Raw genomic sequence first — 19,930 nt, 5'->3', positions numbered from 1 at the left:
TTTAAAGGTTAGGAAAGGAAAACACCCAAACCTCTCAAAGAAAAGTGTTTGTGAAAGGAAAGGGGATGTCTATCGCCTGTAGGAAGGAATCATGGAAAGAAGGAAGAGTTGGTCCAGAAGCTCCATTAAAAAGATAGAATTTCAACTGAAACAAGAGTGAATAAATGTTTTAATGTCATTGGTTCAATACTGACATTATATCATGTAAAAAAATGTCCTGCTTCCTGAAAACTATGCAAAAAAAAATTCCACTTTATAAATCCCACTTTCTAAATTTCAGCTGGAAAACTGTTCAAACTGATGATTTTAGCAAAACAATATTTCATCTTTTAAACGTTTGACCACACACCTCTTGAACTTGGAGGTATTTTCCTTCCTGCCCTATGTAAAACTACTTTTCCATTCAATTCACTATAGTCATTTTACTATTTGCATTTATTATTTTCAATGGGCTATTTATTTTGAATTTTCAAGATCTTTTACTCTTGTTGAAAATTAGTCTTTAAAAAGTTTTTTTAAGACTTTAAATTGGATAACTATGGACTTCAGATATCAAATAAGTGAAGTGCTAACGCATCTTTCTGATCCCTTACAGAAAAATCAGTATTTTCTCATAAACCCAAATCTAAACACATGTAACTAGTTGACTGGTGTCCATGCCTAGCAAGAAGTGACTGGCAGAAGACAAACACAGATAATTCATGATTCTGAATATCTCTCAAAGGAAGAGAAATTGCAATAACTAATGTTAAACTTACCCTACATGAATCTTTGCATATATACCTGTGGATAACAAAGATGTTTCAATACCAATGTTCTAATTTTTCTTTTTTCTAAGTCTTTTCCCCAAATGGTAGAAGTTAAATTTACCGTTCTACTAAACTAGGTTCTGTAGTATGGAACATTCAGTGGAATACGCATCAACAATTGAATATTTGTTTAGCATTTGTTCATCATACTCAGCTGAATACGAGCGGTACAAAGATGAATAAGAGACAATAAGTCAAAGTCTAAATGCATGATGTTCTTCAGGAACCGTTGGCTTTAAAATCCCATTATGTGGACTTATACAGAACTTTAGACTTTTACTCACTTGAAAACAATACAGGACATTGGCCAATAAGGAAACATTAAACAGTTTTGTTTATACTACAGAGTTATTAGGCAGTAATATTCTGTTAAAATTTGGGGATTTTATTTTAAAGCCAATGTCTTCCCTTAACTTAAAATTTAACATGAAATTCTAACTACAGAAGATCTTTTTAGGAAGAAGGAGCTGTGTTAGACCATCTATGATTGTATTAACCGAAATTCATAAGAAAAAGACATAGCTGAAAGACTGGCCATTTTTTGAGGCATCACATCCAGCAGACACACCAGTATTTCCAGATTCCTACCACTCACACTCAAACTGAAGCTCAGAGAAGGTATGTAACCCAGTCAGGAACACAGCTTCTTAAAAGTTATCATTCTGATTTCTTTCTTTCTTTTGTTTTGACATGCTTCCATACTATTTGTACTGTTATTTATTTAACATATATTATTTTTAAATAAACTTTAAAAAAATCTTATCGCCATCAAAAATAATAATACCCTTGAAATCACAGATCTGATGGGCTATTTATATGTAAGTTTTCAATACACATCAAAAGAAATTTATTATTAAAACTAGAATAAAGAAAAAAAGATTTTGGATTAAAAAATTAGCCTGAAAATATACCTGCCAAACTCTTAATGGTAAGGAATGAGAAAGGTGTAAAAGAAAGTGTTTGAATTACTTTTTGGTGTACAAACAGGAATCATTTTTATAATTTAAAAAATAAGAAAAAGGTTGTATGGTCTAGTGGTCTCTAGTATAACCCCAAAGTAAGCCTTTACATTATACATTCTCAGAGGAGTTAAACATTAGCACAAGGCTTTTTAGTGCAATTTAACAATACATACTTAAAGTCTTAAAATGTTCACACTTTTTGTTCCCTTAATTCCACCTCTTAGAACCTACCCTAAGGAAACAGTCAAAAATGTAAAATGATAGAGGTAAAATAAACAATTGAGAGTAACTTGTGACTAAGAGAAGAGGAATCGTTAGTCAATAAATCCTCACTATGACATATTAAGCAGCTTAAAATTATTTATGAAGATTTTGTAATTAAACAGAAAAATGGCCTCATACTATGTTAAAAACCTAGATATAAAATTAAGATCACTGAATATTTTTTCATAAGACATACACTCAGAAATCACCTTGAAAGGATGGCAATAGTAAATTGACTTATAAGAATTTTAGAAAATGTAGAACTTCTAAATGATCTCTATAAGTTCTGTAATATACAAACCATATATACATATATATGTGTGTATATATACATATACATACTATGGTATTGCTTTTTTTTTGCATTTCTTTTTCTTGGGGATGGTCTTGATTCCTGCCTCCCGTACAATGTCACAAACCTTCGTCCATAGTTCATCAGGCATTCTGTCTATCAGATCTAGTCCCTTAAATCTATTTCTCACTTCCACTGTAGAGTCAAAAGGGATTTGATTTAAGTCATACCCGAATGGTCTAGTGGTTTTCTTCACTTTCTACAAATAGCTGTAAAAAGAAAGGAAGCGAAAAGCAAAGGAGAAAAGGAAAGATATACCTATTTGAATGCAGAGTTCCTTAAATCTATTTCTCACTTCCACTGTAGAGTCAAAAGGGATTTGATTTAAGTCATACCTGAATGGTCTAGTGGTTTTCTTCACTTTCTACAAATAGCTGTAAAAAGAAAGGAAGCGAAAAGCAAAGGAGAAAAGGAAAGATATACCTATTTGAATGCAGAGTTCCAAAGAATAGCAAGGAGAGATAAGAAAGCCTTTCTCAGTGATCAATGCAAAGAAATAGAAGAAAACAATAGAGTGGGAAAGACTAGAGATCTCTTCAAGAAAATTAGAGATACCAAGGGAACATTTCATGCAAAGATGGGCTCAATAAAGGACAGAAATGGTAGGGACCTAACAGAAGCAGAAGATATTAAGAAGAGGTGGCAAGAATACACAGAAGAACTGTACAAAAAAGACCTTTACGACCCAGATAATCACGATGGTGTGATCACTCACCTGGAGCCAGACATCCTGGAATGTGAAGTCATGTGAGCCTGAGGAAGCATCACTACAAACAAAGCTAGTGGAGGTGATGGAATTCCAGTTGAGCTATTTCAAATCCTGAAAGATGATGATGCTATGAAAGTGCTGCACTCAATATGCCAGCAAATCTGGAAAACTCAGCAGTGGCCACAGGACTGGAAAAGGTCAGTTTTCATTCCAATCCCAAAGAATGGCAATGCCAAAGAATGCTCAAACTACTGCACAATTGCACTCATCTCACACGCTAGTAAAGTAATGCTCAAAATTCTCCAAGCCAGGCTTCAGCAATACGTGAACCGTGAACTTACATATGTTCAAGCTGGTTTTAGAAAAGGCAGAGGAACCAGAAATCATATTGCCAACATCTGCTGGATCATCGAAAAAGCGAGAGAGTTCCAGAAAAACATCTATTTCTGCTTTATTGACTATGCCAAAGCCTTTGACTGTTTGGATCACAATAAACTGTGGAAAATTCTGAAAGAGATGGGCATACCAGACCACCTGACCTGCCTCCTGAGAAACCTGTATGCAAGTCAGGAAGCAACAGTTAGAACTGGACATGGAACAACAGACTGGTTCCAAATAGGAAAAGGAGTACGTCAAGGCTATATACTGTCACCCTGCTTATTTAACTTATATGCATAGTACATCATGAGATACGCTGGGCTGGAAGAAACAGAAGCTGGAATCAAGATTGCCAGGAGAAATATCAATAACCTCAGATATGCAGATGACATCACCCTTATGGCAGAAAGTGAAGAACTAAAGAGCCTCTTGATGAAGTGAAAGAGGAGAGTGAAAAAGTTGGCTTAAAGCTCAACATTCAGAAAACTAAGATCATGGCATCCAGTCCCAGCACTTCATGGCAGATAGATGGGGAAACAGTGGAAACAGTGGCTGACTATCTTTCTGGGCTCCAAAATCACTACAGATGGTGACTTCACCCATGAAATTAAAAGACGCTTACTCCTTGGAAGGAAAGTTGTGACCAACCTAGACAGCATATTAAAAAGCAGAGACGTTACTTTGCCAACAAAGGTCCATCTAGTCAAGGCTATGGTTTTTCCAGTGGTCATGTATGGATGTGAGAGCTGCACTATAAAGAAAGCTGAGCGCCAAAGAATTGATGCTTTTGAACTGTGGTGTTGGAGAAGACTCTTAAGAGTCCCTTGTACTGCAAGGAGATCCAACCAGTCCATCCTAAAGGAGGTCAGTCCTGGCTGTTCATTGGAATGACTGATGTTGAAGCTGAAACTCCAGTACTTTGGCCACCTCATTCCAAGAGCTGACTCATTTGAAAAGACTCTGATGCTGGGAAAGATTGAGGGCAGGAGGAGAAGGGGATGACAGAGGATGAGATGGTAAGATAGCATCACCGACTCAATGGATATGGGTTTGGGTGGACTCCAGGAGTTGGTGATGGACAGGGAGGCCTGGCGTGGTGCGGTTCATGGGGTTGCAAAGAGTTGGACACGACTGAGCGACTGAACTGACTGAACTATGGTATTGACTGCTTTGTTCGAACTGAATTGTCAATTATCTGTTCAAGTATTTCAAAACATTTTAAAGTTAAATGGTGGAACCCACTTTCTTGTATCTAGTAATTATTAATGTGTCTTATTAATACTGCTAATAGAATAGTGTCACCGTATCTGGTTTTCACAAAGATAATTTAATTTGCTTTTTACAGGGACAATAGGAATATTTGAATAAGTATTATGAGTACATTTTATATATAAAAGGAAATTTAGGACCAGTGAGTTAATTTAAGATCTTCCAACCCTAATAATGTAAAGAAGACTAAAATCCAGTTCTCCTAATTTCTACTCTTAGATTTTGAAATCTAGACTTCCACATAGTCTCAAAAACATTACCAAATATTATCAAAGGAAATTTTCCAATGACTTATATGAAAAAAGGTTATCTTTATCAGTTGTGTGAATGAAAGCTCTGATGCTCTTTTATACCTAAAAATTAGAATATATACTGCATATATATATATGTATATATATATCTGTATGTATATTTACATTTTCCATTTGTTAAGCATATATATAATTCCCATTTCTTGAAGATATGGAAAAATAGATCCTCTAGTTCTCTGTTAGTGGGAATATGAAAAATTTCAATCTTTCTTGATGTATTAGAGGTCTTTAACACAGGGATTTAATTTTTAAAAATTGACTTGGGAAAACTCATAACTATCATCAAAATTTTTTGTACAAAGGATTTAATTATGGCATTAATACCCAACAACAAGTGATTGTTAAATTATGTTCATCTATGTAACAGGAAGATTTATTTATTTATTGGCGGTACTCCGAAGCATGTGGGATCTTAGTTCCCTGATCAGGGATCAAATCTGTGCCCCTTGCATCAGAAGTGCCGAGTCCCAACCACTGGACTGCCAGGGAAGTCTCAGTAGGGAGTTATATATCTATAAATTCTATAAGAAAAATTAAATGATAGTGAGATAGTTACATGATTTTTGATAAGGATAAAAACAGATTTTGAAACAATATAATAACACTGTCCTGTATTTGTAAATATTTGTGTATATCTAGGCATTGAATAATTATTAGAAAAATGTAATCAAAATGTTCACTAGTTTTTTCCAGGTGATGTAATTGTTTTTAGGTGATGTAATTTTTTCTAGGTGATGTAATTATGTGTACATTATATATCATTTTCTGCTGTGGCTTCTTAGATTTTTAAACATTTGTACAATGAATCTCTTTTTCAGTTAGAAAGATAAAACTTTAGAACTTCCAAAGAAAGTTTGCTAGCACAAGATTTCTCTCCCTCTCTCTCTTTTTTTAAATATTTATTTATTTGGTTGAGTCAGGTCTTAGTTGCAGCACCTGGGATCTTTAGTTTTCATATGTGAGATCTAGTTCCCCAACCAGGGATTAAACCTGAGACCCCTGCACCAGGAGCCCAGAGTCTTAGCTACTGGATCACCAGGGACGTCCCACAAGATTTCTCTTCTATCATAAAGACTATCAAAATCAAATGTTTGTCTAATTTGTAAATATACATATATATGATTTTATTAATCATCAATTAAAACCTAGAAATTTTTGCATCCATTCATTTAGCTTCCCAAACAGCCTTATCCAGAGTTCCATGCTTCTAGAACAGATTTTGGGTAATAACTGTCAGCACCAAGCTAACTTGACCTTGCATCTACCACCCACTACCTAATGACTGACCCTTGTAGATTTCTTATGCTCAGGATAAAATGTAATCTACACATATTCTCTCCTGTCTATTATGTTGAGGTTTAATTTCCCAGCAAGCGCTAAAAACAGTATTTCACAGAAGTTAGTCATTGGATGCATGTTCTTTTAAGTGTTTGGAACAAGTTTATTTTTTAGTATCTTTCTGTTTTTTAAGGTGCAGATTTTAAGAGAGTGTTTATTGATTTAATGTTTATACTAAAGACAGACCCAGCTCTAACAATGAACATCTACTCACTAGTTTCCAACTCCTGCTCTTACAAGTGATAATCCTGGGCTCTGTGTGTCAGTTGCCACATCTGTAAAAGAAGTATGATTAAATACTTATAGAATTGCTATGAGGATTTTTTAAAATTAATTTTCATTGGCGTGTAGTTGATTTACAGTGTTGTAGTTATGAGGATTTTTTTTAATGCATGTAAAGAACATGAAGATCTGTAACTGCAAGCTAATATGAATTGTGTTCTTAAAGTTTTAATGTGAGATGGCATAGGTGAAGAGCCTTAAATTTGGAGTCAAGAGTTAGTTATCTAGCCCAGGAAATCAAAAGCAGAATATGCACACATAATGAAAGAAATTCATTACTATGTAAACAAATCTTAAAAATCAACAGTGATCATTTGAAATAAAAAACCTAAGTATGATTAATTGTATCTAAGTTCTTCTATTACTATTTATTCCTCTTCATTAGTTTACTTTGTCATTTGCTAAAGCTCAGCCACCGGACACGTGGCAGCAGGGCCACAGGTTTTTTGAAAGTTGAAAAGAAAAATCTTAAAATCAAGAAAAATATTTTTTATTGATATCTCAAATCCAAGAAATGGTTGTGGATGCTCAGAAAAGTCCACACAATGCAGGAATTGCTATAATAAATGTAAATAAGTAAACTATAGCAGATGGGGAGCATTTTCTTTTACTTCATTTTTCTGTGAGTTGTATAGAGATCCCCATCATTCATTAGTCTAGCTTCTGGATCAGCACTGTTCTGTGGCAGCACAATTTGAAAACTACTGATCTATTGCAGACGAGAAAATGATCTCAAGGAAAAGTGATTTGACCGTGATTACAGACCAAGTTATTAAAGATCCAGACCTACCCAGATCCTCTTTATGGCAATTTCCATCACATCTAATTTATCTCGTCTAGCAAAAGAGACTTCCTTGAGCCGGTATTGAACTTTTCCATCCCTCCTTCCCACCCTCCTCCTTCTCTCTCTTCCTTTCTATTGTTTCCCAGACATGAGAAACTGTACTGTACATAACCAGCAGTAATTAACAGCTTAGTCAACCAATAAATAATTTTTATGCTTTCTCTAAATTATTTTGATGACTTTCAATTCATTTCATCCTTTTTTTCTAACCTTACAGGATTAGCAGAACAGCTGTGTTCTTCATAGGTTCACATCTTCTGTTCCTCGGGGATGTTTAGGGATTTCCCTTCACCTTTTTCTTTTCAACTTTCACTCTAAAAGAGTTCTTATAGGCTTTGGACCAAGAGGAAAAAAAAAAAAAGACAAAGGTGGTGTAAGGGTTTTTACCGGGTTAATTATAATTCTGCTTTTATTTCACGTAGAGATATAAATGTAGAAACATAGCACTATTCTGCTTATCGGGGATCATGTGAAAGAAGAAAAGTTGATTGTTCTGGCCGTTTTGTGCTCACTCTATATCACGCAGCATTCACAAAGGAATTATTTCTACCATTGGAAAAGGAGATCGGCCGGTGGTCTCATTTGACTTACAACAGTGCCCTGAATTTGAAATTAGTATGGACTTTTTAAATGTCATGAACTTGGAATTATAGTATCAACTTGGTTGCCAGATTAATTCTGTGGATACTAGAACTGAATGGTAAAGCATATAACATGGAAGAAGAAAAGCAACAGTGATTGTTATTACAGCTTCATTTGACTATAGTGAAGATCTAGTGGATGCTCCTGTCCCATCCACTGAGATGACTACAGAATCCAAGACATCGCAGGTGAAGTGTCACCTGAACAACTCAGGACCATAAACCCTCATCCAGCAAAGGGACATGGTATTTGTGAGAAGATGTACAGATTTTGCCCGAATCTGGGAAAAGCCCCAACGCACTAGATCAGAAATAGGAATCTTTGACATATCTAAATGATATCACATAGCATTTCCCACACACATTTTAAAAATCTATTCTTCACAACAATTCATGACATGGAGATTATTTCTTCTATTTTCTGTTTGGAGAAACCAAGGCTCAAATCAGTCCAGTGACTTTGCCCAAGATCATTCAACAAACACTTGGACTTGAACTCAGGACTTCTGATTCTGGATAGCATCATCTTTCCACAATGTCAAGTGTTAAACTCCTAACACGACATAGTAATATGTTTTTTTCTATCTACTTATAGATATATTTCCTAATTATAAAAGTAACATGTATTTTTAGCAAATGTAGGAAACACAGAAAAAAATTTAAAATCTAGTTCCAAAACCTAGAGAGAATTGTTATTATTTTCTGTGTTTCTCATCTATATTTCTCCCGTTGCCATTTGATAGTTTCTGTTCTTGCTTTTTTTTTTTATGTGCATTTTTTTGTTTACGTATATTTTGTGTATGTATCTTTCATTGACTTGTGATGTTCACTTTATAGATTAAGAATGTTAACTTGTTCTAATATGTAGTAAAATATTTTTCTTAGTTTTTTATTTACTTTTAACTTTAATAATGCTTTTAGATACCTAAAAGTTTGAAATTGTGTGTTTAAATTTATTGATCACTTTCTTTATGCTGTCTTTTGTTGGTATAGTATAAGAAAGGCTTTCACTCCCCATAATAGGACAATTCATTTACATGATTTGTTGTATTTTCACTAATTCTGAGATTTTTATTTTCCCATTTAATTCTACAACTGATACAGAATTTAATTTTTAATATGTGATATGAGATAGATATTAAATGTAATTGTTTTCCTAATCATTAACTAAATTGTCTCAAATTATTTTAAAAAACATTTTTTCTTTACCCAATTAATTGGAAGGTCACTTTTGTTGCACACTATAATTTTGTATGTAGTGATATTAGGTTTTAGATTATCCATCTGTTTCCATTTATCCATCTACTTTAGGAGATGTGTGTCAGTTTTATTCTTGGCTTTTATTTACTCTTTTATTATCAGATTTATCCCTTTAAACTGAAAAAGATCACAGTAATCTTTAGATATTACTAATTCTTTGAGCAAAATTTCCCTCTGTATAACTCAGTCCAAATTCCCTCAAGAACATAGGTTATTATTTAGCTCACGCCCCTAAATGGTGGCTTTATCATTTCACAAAATTATAGGCACATTAGTGGATTAAAAATTCATTCAAAACTTTACATCAGTTTTTTTTTTCTTTTTATTTTTTTTGGCCGTACCCCGAAGCATGTGGAATCTTAGTTTCCCAACCAGGGATCGAACCTGTGCTTGTTGCAGTTAAAAATCACAGAGTCCCGACTACTGGACCATCAGAGAATTCTCAGCTTTTTTCTCTTAATACAGTTAGGTTCAGGACTCTGAATCTAATACTTTACACTGCCCTTCACTGTTTAACTTTATTTCATCTCAATACTAAATCAGTTAAAGTAATAGAGCAGTAACTTAAAAATTCATAAAGGAAAAAGGAATAAGAAAATTCAATTAATGCAGTAAAAGAAAAAAGATATAAACAAACAAGAGGAAATTAAAAGAGAAAACACAATGTCAGAATAAGAATAAGATGTCAGAAATAAAACTGCTTGGTTAATATGCTCATGTCAATTTTCAGAATAAATCTTAATGGATGCAATTTCTCTATTAAGATATAGAAACTCTCATACCAATAAATAAAAGTAGCTATGAACTTTAATCAGATTTATTAAATGGGTTGTATAATTCTTCTATATCCTTTTTTTAAATCTTAAGTTCACAGAATCTGTCAGTTTCTAGAAGATGTTAAACAACATGATAGTCCCAGAAATAGAAAGGGTAAACAGCTATTTAAATAGGTCATAAATAAAAGTAAATGACCAGAAATTTTCGAAGATAAAAGGGAGTAATCAGAAATCAGGTAAATATTACCATAAAGAAAGCAGGAGAAACTATGATAACAGACAAAATAAAATTCAAGACCAAAAACATTATACTAAAAAAACATTTTAGTTGATAAAGGGAATAATTACCATTTTGTATCTAGTAACTTTAAAATATATGCAGTATAGTCTGTTATATCCACCAAAAAGTTTACAAAACTATAACAATAATTGTAGATCTTTGACAAACCTCAACAAAACTGACAAATTAAGTAGCCCCCAAATATGAAAGGATATAGAAGAACTGAATAACAAAATCATTAAAATTCATCATAGATATATGTATAGAACAATGAGCCCTATACTCTTTTTCTAATACTCATGGAACATTTACAAAAATTGGCTATTCATTCAGCCACACACACAAAAAAAAGCTCTAAAAACTCAATAATTATTGAAATCAAGAATTGCCTGGTTTCCCAGTGGTTAGGATTCTACGCTTCCACTGCCAGTGGCCTGGGTTCCATCCTTGGTTGGGGAACTAAAATCTCACAAGCTGAGTGGTGTAGACAAAAAAACTATTGAAAACAGAATACATATCCGAGTGCAATAAAACTATAAACAACTGCCAAACGATGGAAACATAACCATACACAAACTATATAGTAGGAAATGTTCATAATAACCATTAATCAAAGAGAAAATGCAACTGAAACATCAACTATTTAAATCAGAGCAATAGAGAGAATACTAAATATTGAAGCTTATGTGATACTACCTAGTTGTAGTCAAATAAAAGTTAATATCATTAACTGTATTAGTTGGACAGAGAAGGCACTGGCACCCCACTCCAGTACTCTTGCCTGGAAAATCCCACGGACGGAGGAGCCTGGTGGGCTGCAGTCCATGGGGTCGCTACGAGTCGGACATGACTGAGCGACTTCACTTTCACTTTTCCCTTTCATGCACTGGAGAAGGAAATGGCAACCCACTCCAGTGTTCTTGCCTGGAGAATCCCAGGGACGGCGGAGCCTGGTGGGCTGCCGTCTATGGGGTCGCACGGAGTCGAACTCGACTGAGGCGACTTAGCAGCAGCAGCAGCAGCAGTATTAGTTGGAAAGCAAAATATTTAAAATATAGCCCTTTCAATTGAAGGAGTTAAAAATAATTTTGATAAGTAGAAAACATTGATGTTAAAGCAGAATTCTATGAAAATTAACAAACATCAATTAAACTATCAACAAAAATCAGATGAGTCAAAAAAAGAGAACACAAATATATAATATTAAGAGAAGGAAGGAGACATAACTACTGATATAGAGGAGATTTTAAAGCCATAAGAATATTGTATCAATAAAATTAAAATTCTCAAGTGAAAAGAATAATTTTCCAAATGTCCACGAAATAATGAAAATTGACTCAAGAGGAAGAAGAAAAGAAAAATGAACCAATTATCAAAGGAAAAGAGAAAACATAAATAAATCCCCAAACCCCACACCAGCGGGTACTAGGTAAATTCTAGCATACAATATAGAAACTGAGAATTCTTCTTTATAAATATATGCATATATTTATGTATTTATTTTAAAACTCTTATTATAAAGTAATAGATATTCACAGAAATTTTTTTTAAAATACATAAACTTTTAAATATAAGTCCTATGCTATTGAAAGAGTTTATGCTCATTCTTTATGTTGTTATTCTGTCATCCCACCATCCAACAAAGAAAACCAAATACATCAAACTTTATAAGAACATGACTTATAAATATAGATACAAAAGTCACCATGAAATATTTTATATAAAAATCCAACAGTGTATGAATGAAAATAAATAAGGTTATCCCCAGAAAGCAAGGGTGTTCAAAACCAGGATATCTATAGTTCATTACATTAACTGAACACAGAAGAATTACTATGTGATTAATTAGATAGACATCAAACAAGTAGTTGATAAAATTTAATACCTATTTCTGATTTACAAAAAAAAATTGAATTTTTAGTGATCCATGACTTGAAGGATATTTTAAAATATTATTATCAGGATATTTTTCAAAACTAATAGCAATATCTTATTACTGAAGTATGGGAAGCATTCCCATTAAGGCCAGGAACTGAAAAGGAAAATATCTGTCATCCATAGATAGAATTTAACATTTCAGTAAGGTCTCAACCTTCGAAATAATTCAAGAAATGTAAGAATAAGTATTAGAAATATTGGGGCCAAACTGTCATTATCTGCCAAAGCAAATTATAAACTCTCAAACAAACCTCTTAAAAATTAGTAGAACTCAGAATTTTGTAAGGACACTGAAGACAAGGGAAACACACAAAAATCTGTAATTTTCCCATATTCCAGTAATATTTAAATAGATTTGGATACATTCAGCTTCAGTTAGAGGACCCTGAATTATTTGAGTTTTAAACTTTGTTTACAAAAGAGTCAGACATGACTTAGCAACTAAACAACCACTAGAACTGAAAAGGGAATGTGGAAGAAGGCAGTTGACTGGTATGTTCAGTGGCCCCATAACGTCTTCAAGAGCCTAGGCAGTTTGCATCTTTCTGCCCATCATCTCAAGTTGTTGCCTTTTTTCCTTCATATTTGTGGTCTCATGGTCACATTATGGCTATCCCAGTCAGGCGTCATGCCTGCTCATTGGCAGTGAGAGTAGGAAGACAGGAAGGCAGGAGCAAAGGGGTTTTACTTAGGTCAAGGAGGAATAATTATCATAATTTGCATAATGCTCGGTAATATGGCCAGCCTTGGTAGCAAGCGTGCCAGGAAATGTGAGCAAGTAGCAGAAGTCACAATCATTTGGATTGTCATGACTGACTTAGACCAAAGATGGATGATTCATCCTCTGGGAATGGGCCCATTGCTGATCTCAAATAAAGTTAGGATTTTGTTAGCAAGGGACAAGTAATCAGAGAACTACTTGGTAGATGACTCCCACAGTATGTCACTATACCAAGTAGAAAATATGATAAGAATAAATGATCCCAATCACTTATATGAAAATCGTAACAGGAGACAGATTGGGAGTTTAGGATTAGCAAATGAAAACTATCATATATAGAATGGATAAACAACAAAGTCCTACTCTATAGAACAGGGGGACATATTCAATATCCTGTGATAAACCATAATAAGAAAGAGTATGAAAAAAGAACATATATATATATATGTATAACTGAATCACTTTACTGTATAGTAGAAGTTAACACATTATAAAGCAACAATACTTCAATAAAATAAATTTTTAAAATTATAACATTTCTAAAATAAATAAGCAATGAAATATGTAAAACCTGCGTGATGAAATTTTACTGAAATACATTATAAGACTTGGAAAAAATGGAGACACATCACATTCTCATACGAAAACCTTCAATATGGTAAAATTTTATTCTCTATATAATAACCTAAAAATTAGTAGTGGTCCAAATCAAAATGGCCTTTTCTTTTTTAAGTGGATAACTGATTCGAAAGTTTATTTATAAGAGGAAATTAAAAAAAAATAAGAATAGTATGAAGCCTAAATTCTCATCATATATCAAAACAATTTTACAGATACCGTGAGAAACACAGTGTGGTACTGGCACAAGAATAGAATATAAACAGCAGAGTAAGAATGGAGCATAATGAAGAATACAAACTCAAAACCACCTATGTACACACGAGGATTAGTGTATAATGAATTTAGTATTTCAAATCACTTGGAAATAATTGATTATTTTAGATTTAATTTTGGAAAAATGTCTCCACTTGGGAAGAAATAATTATATTCCTTTCTCACACCATGTACAAAAATAAATTCCAGATGGATTAAAATTATAAGAACCGAAAAACAAAACTGTAGCATACTGGAGTCATTGAGAAATATTTTTATAATCTTGGGTGTGAAAAGATTTTCTGAAATGACATAGATTGACCAGTTTATCTACATAATAAATTTTATAGGTGAAGAAAGTTAAAAGCCAAATGACAAACCTGGAGAAGATATTTACCACATATGTAACAAAGGGTAAATATTATCATTCTTATTCAATAAGAAAAAGACGATCTACAATTTTTAAATGAACATAGGGTATCATCAAGCCCAGAAGGCCTTCAAAAAGGGCAAAATATGTATTAGGAAGAAATCTTATCTATAATAATTATGGCAGTGAGAGTTATCATAATGGTAAAGTATGATGATAAAATAATATAAGTAAAATAATGTAATAAAATATAATGAAATAATATAAAGTGAATAAAATCATTCAGATCATCAATATTTTTTGAAAATTGATACTATTTAGTGTTGATGTGGATATGCAAGTTTTAGGTTTGTGGAAATGTAAATCTGTATAGTGGTTTGGTGGACAATAGGATGGTATCTATCAAAATTAAAAATATTCAGGGACTTCCCTGATGGTCTGGTGGTTGGGACTCCACAGGGGTATGATCTTTGGTTAGGGAACTAGAATCGCGCTTGTTGCATGGCTAAAAAACAAGTTAAAAAATACTTTTAAAAATTTAAAATATTCACTGCTTTCTGACCCAAAAACTATACTTCTAAGAATCCAACTTATAGAAATATTTACATTTGTGCACAAGATTATTTATTGTAGTATTGTTTCTAATAGAAGAAAATCTGAAGCTACTTAAATACCCAACAATAGTAGAACTATTTCATAAATTATAGCATGTAAATTTTTGCTATTAACAAATTTTTATGTTTCTATTATAATTTAGATGGATCTATTTGTATTGATATGGCAAGATCCCAAGATATATCATGAAATGAAAAAAATGCCATATATATTTTTAAAGCTACATTTTAATATTATACTATATTTATTATTATATTATAAATTTAATATTATATTTATCTTACAAATTTTATGTTTATATATTATATCATATAAGTATTCAAATGCATACAATAACATCTAATAGGATGCCTTCACAAATGATTTCTCATAGATTGGAGGATATTAATATTAATGCATGGGGTTGGGGAAAATTATCTATAAGTGGGCTTTAATATTGTAGTCTGCGCATTTCTAACTGCTCCAATTTTTCAATTTAAGCATGTATCATGTTGCCTTTGCAATTAAAAACATTTAAAAAGGGACAGCTGATTATTTGGATTAAACAGACTGCAGTTCAAACCCCATATTTTTCACCTCATAGTTGTGTCACGTGAGTATTTTTAAGTTCTCAGAAACTCAACTTCTTTATCTACAAATTAGGTAAAATAATATTTCCTTCATAACTGCATGAACAGATTAAATGAGACTACATATTAAAAACACCTGGTGCATAGTGGGCACTCAACAAGCATGTGCTGATTTCTTAAATGGCTGAGGTTGGAGTTAAGTCATTGGACAAGACCCTGATGCTGAGAAAGATTGAAAGCAGGAGGAGAAGGGGATGACAGAGGATGAGATGGCTGGATGAAGATGAACAAGCGATAGCCTTTTCTATTGAGGAGCTTGAGGTTAGCTTTAATTTAGTGCTTTCAGTCTAGTGAGATGAGTGCAATTCTAGAGACATTTGTAAAATGCTAAGGATATAATAAAGAATAGTGGGATTTCCCTGGCGGTTCAGTCGCTAAGACTCGGCGCCTCCAAAGCAGGGGGCCCAGGATCGATCCTTGGTCAGAGAACTAGTTCCCATATGCCACAGCTAAGAGTTCACATGCTGCAACTAAAAATCCACATCCTGAGTGCTGTAACTAAGACCTGGCGCAGCCAAATAAATAAATATTAAAAGAAGAAGAATAGTGCTGAGAAGTCACAGAATTAGAGAATCTCTAAATTGAGCAAGACCAAGACATTATTTATTCAACTTCCCATCCAATGCAAGAATCCCTTCCACAACATTCTTGGAAGACTGTAAAATAGTTTCTGCCAGCATAATAATTATGATTTATTAAATGTTTACTACTGTTGCTGATACTGCTTGACTTTTCACATAGATTTTCTCAACTTAAGCATCACAACAAAACTGAAAGCTAGTTACTAATATTCATGATTTATGGGCAGAAACCAAGACTCTGAGAGGTTAAGTAATTTGTGTGAGGTCACACAGCTAACTCACAGGGCTAAAATTCAAACTCACATTGGCCTCATCCCAGAGCTTATGTTCTTAATCTGAACTCACTTTTCTGACAATATGAAACTCAATATATTGAAAGACTGTTGCTTCACATCTTGCACAGGTCTTTCCTATACAGTGCAGGCATCTGTCTTTTTGGAGCATCAGTTCCATACCTCAGTGAGCATCAGAAAACACTTCCAATGTAACTGGACTTACCGTGAATACAACAATGTTGAAGACATGGTTTCCACCCTCAAATAGTTTATACTCTTGCTTTTTCTCTTTGAAGGAGTGCAGAATGTCACCTGCTTTTCTACCAGAAAGCTCTCCAATAGTCTGAAAAAAAATCCATCCTCCACCTCTTTCAAAAAACCCTCTACCTCTGGCTGAAGTTTTTGTTGTTACACATTGGCTATGGACAGAGCTTCGTGACATTGTAAAGGAGACAGGAATCAAGACTACCCCCAAGAAAAAGAAATGCAAAAAAAGCAAAATGGCTGTCTGAGGAGGCCTTACAAATAGCTGTGAAAAGATGGGAAGCGAAAAGCAAAGGAGAAAAGGAAAGATATACCCATTTGAATGCAGAGTTCCAAAGAATAGCAAGGAGAGATAAGAAAGCCTTCCTCAGAGAACAATGCAAAGAAATAGAGGAAAACAATAGAATGGGAAAGACTAGAGATCTCTTCAAGAAAATTAGAGATACTAAGGAAACATTTTATGCAAAGATGGGCTCAATAAAGGACAGAAATGGTAGGGACCTAACAGAAGCAGAAGATATTAAGAAGAGGTGGCAAGAATACACAGAAGAACTGTACAAAAAAGACCTTCACGACCCAGATAATCACGATGGTGTGATCACTCACCTGGAGCCAGACATCCTGGAATGTGAAGTCAAGTGAGCCTGAGGAAGCATCACTACAAACAAAGCTAGTGGAGGTGATGGAATTCCAGTTGAGCTATTTCAAATCCTCAAAGATGATGCTGTGAAAGTGCTGCACTCGATATGCCAGCAAATCTGGAAAACTCAGCAGTGGCCACGGGACTGGAAAAGGTCAGTTTTCATTCTAATTCCAAAAAAAGGCAATGCCAAAGAATGCTCAAACTACCGCACAATTGCACTCATTTCACACTCTAGTAAAGTAATGCTTAAAATTCTCCAAGCCAGGCTTCAGCACTACGTGAACAACTTCCAGATGGTCAAGCTGGATTTAGAAAAGGCAGAGGAACCAGAGATCAAATTGCCAACATCCGCTGGATCGTTGAAAAAGCAAGAGAGTTCCAGAAAAACATCTATTTCTGTTTTATTGACTATGCCAAAGCCTTTGACTGTGTGGATCACAATAAACCGTGGAAAATTCTGAAAGAGATGGGCATACCAGACCTCCTGACCTGACCTGACCTCCATGAAATTAAAAGACGCTTACTCCTTGGAAGGAAAGTTATGACCAACCTAGATAGCATATTAAAAAGCAGAGACATTACTTTGCCAACAAAGGTCCGTCTGGTCAAGGCTATGGTTTTTCCAGTCGTCATGTATGGATTTGAGAGTTGGACTATAAAGAAAGCTGAGTGCCAAAGAATTGATGCTTTTGAACTGTGGTGTTGGAGAAGACTCTTGAGAGTCCCTTGGACTGCAAGGAGATCCAACCAGTCCATCCTAAAGCAGATCAGTCCTGGGTGTTCATTGGAAGGACTGATGCTGAAGCTGAAACTCCGATACTTTGGCCACCTGATGTGAAGAGCTGACTCATTTGAAAAGACTCTGATGCTGGGAAAGATTGAGGGCAGGAAGAGAAGGGGACAACAGAGGATGAGATGGTTGGATGGCATCACCGACTCAATGGACATGGGTTTGGGTGAACTCCCAGAGTTGATGATGGACAGGGAGGCCTGTCATGCTGTGGTTCATGGGGTCGCAAAGAATTGGACGCAACTGAGTGACTGAACTGAACTGAACTGATTGGCTATCCTCAGTTCTTTCATCTGGTGTTATATTTCCAGATCTCCACAATCTCAGTTTTCTTTTTCCAGATGTGTACCTGATGCTGTCCTTAAAAGACAGGGTTTTGAACTAAAACAATGAAGTTAATGCTATAGTAGTACAGGGGAGGTTTAACTGAGTTTCATTTAAATGTCAACTTCAATTAATATTTGCACCAGTGGCTCTAGCTTTTGATTGCCATCATGTTATTTACTTATATTAAGTCAACATAATACCACTCAGAGCCCCCTCATTTTTTTTTCATTTCCCCAACCAGGGATCCGTCCCATACCCCCTGCATTTGTAGCACAGTGTCCTAACCACTGGACCACCAGGGAGTCCCCCCTCATCTTTTTTTTTTTTTTTTTAACAAATATTAATCTATTTCATATGTCTTGATTTTCTCCTTTACTTTGCTTGGGAGACCGAGTTTTTTAATTCTTAAATTGAGACTATATTATTATCTTTATTAAATACAATCTTTTAAATTGGCTTAGCTTTTCAGACTGCCCAACATTTTTTCAGTCTTGATATTGTTTTCCGTTTTATTAAGCATCTCTCCCAGCTTTACAGAATCCTCAATCCACAAAGCCCAATGTTTTTGTGACTCTTCAAAAGACCGAGGCAAAGGAGGAGTTTTGAACTGTGCTATCAATGACCTCTTTCACGTTGGAATAGTTTCATTAATCAATCCTCCTTTGTTATTATTGTTCAATCAGAGATGCAGTCACGTAGCTAAGTTAGTATTTGACCCACATAGTATGAGAAATAGACGGTTATATATGCTCAGATAGCATACAGACATGCCTGGTATAGGCTCCTGTGTCTGGGAAAGGTCCATACAGGTAAGACACATGATTAGTGACGTGGTGTTCAGCAGATAAAGGCAAAACAAGCTTTTGTTTATTTTTATTTTCAAAACACTTAAGAGAACCATTACATCTGTGGATTCATCTGCAGCCTCTGAATAGGCTGGTGGAACAATGCCAAATCTAGATTAGTTGACAGTAGTTCTAGAAAAGCAAAAGTAATGTCCCCTATATGGACATGTTTCTCACGGTCTGACCTCCTCCAGGACAACCCAGAGAACAGGATATATGCTTGTGCTTCAGTTAATCCCTTATTAATATTATTGCTTGCCACTATGGGATTTTCTTTTTTTTTTTTTTTTGGCTGTACCTTGCTGTTTGCGGGCTCTTAGTTCCCCAACCAAGGAGAGAACCCAGGGCCACAGCACTGAGGACACCAAGTCCTAATCATTGGACTGGCAGGGAATTCTGTCACCATGTTTTTTGTTTGTTTGGAATAGCTGAGCTCTTGAATGAGAACCTGAACTTTAGATGGTCTGTGTTGACAATTACAGGAATATCTGTGGGGATAAGCTCCCCGTAGAAAGTGAAGAAACATTACTAAGACTGGTATCTAGCATCTATTTAATAAAGACATATTGGTTATCAGAGGCAAA

General features: G+C 34.5%; 1 protein-coding gene across 1 annotated transcript in view; it reads right to left on the bottom strand.

Annotated features, from left to right (window-relative positions):
* The window catches only part of ZNF462 (zinc finger protein 462), a 178,972-nt gene that overhangs the window by 151,237 nt on the left and 7,805 nt on the right, over window positions 1–19,930 (bottom strand). The window contains exon 2 of the mRNA XM_081525575.1: window positions 6,607–6,667. The gene's annotated coding sequence lies outside the window, so the exon portion shown is untranslated. The remainder of the gene's footprint in view (window positions 1–6,606; window positions 6,668–19,930) is intronic.

This window comes from Giraffa tippelskirchi, chromosome 1 (genome assembly GCF_054371585.1).
Source record: "Giraffa tippelskirchi isolate mGirTip1 chromosome 1, T2T-mGirTip1v1.2.pri, whole genome shotgun sequence".
Taxonomy (NCBI): domain Eukaryota; kingdom Metazoa; phylum Chordata; class Mammalia; order Artiodactyla; family Giraffidae; genus Giraffa; species Giraffa tippelskirchi.
Note: the sequence above shows the minus strand (reverse complement) of the source record. Positions and strands in the feature narration are given on the sequence as shown.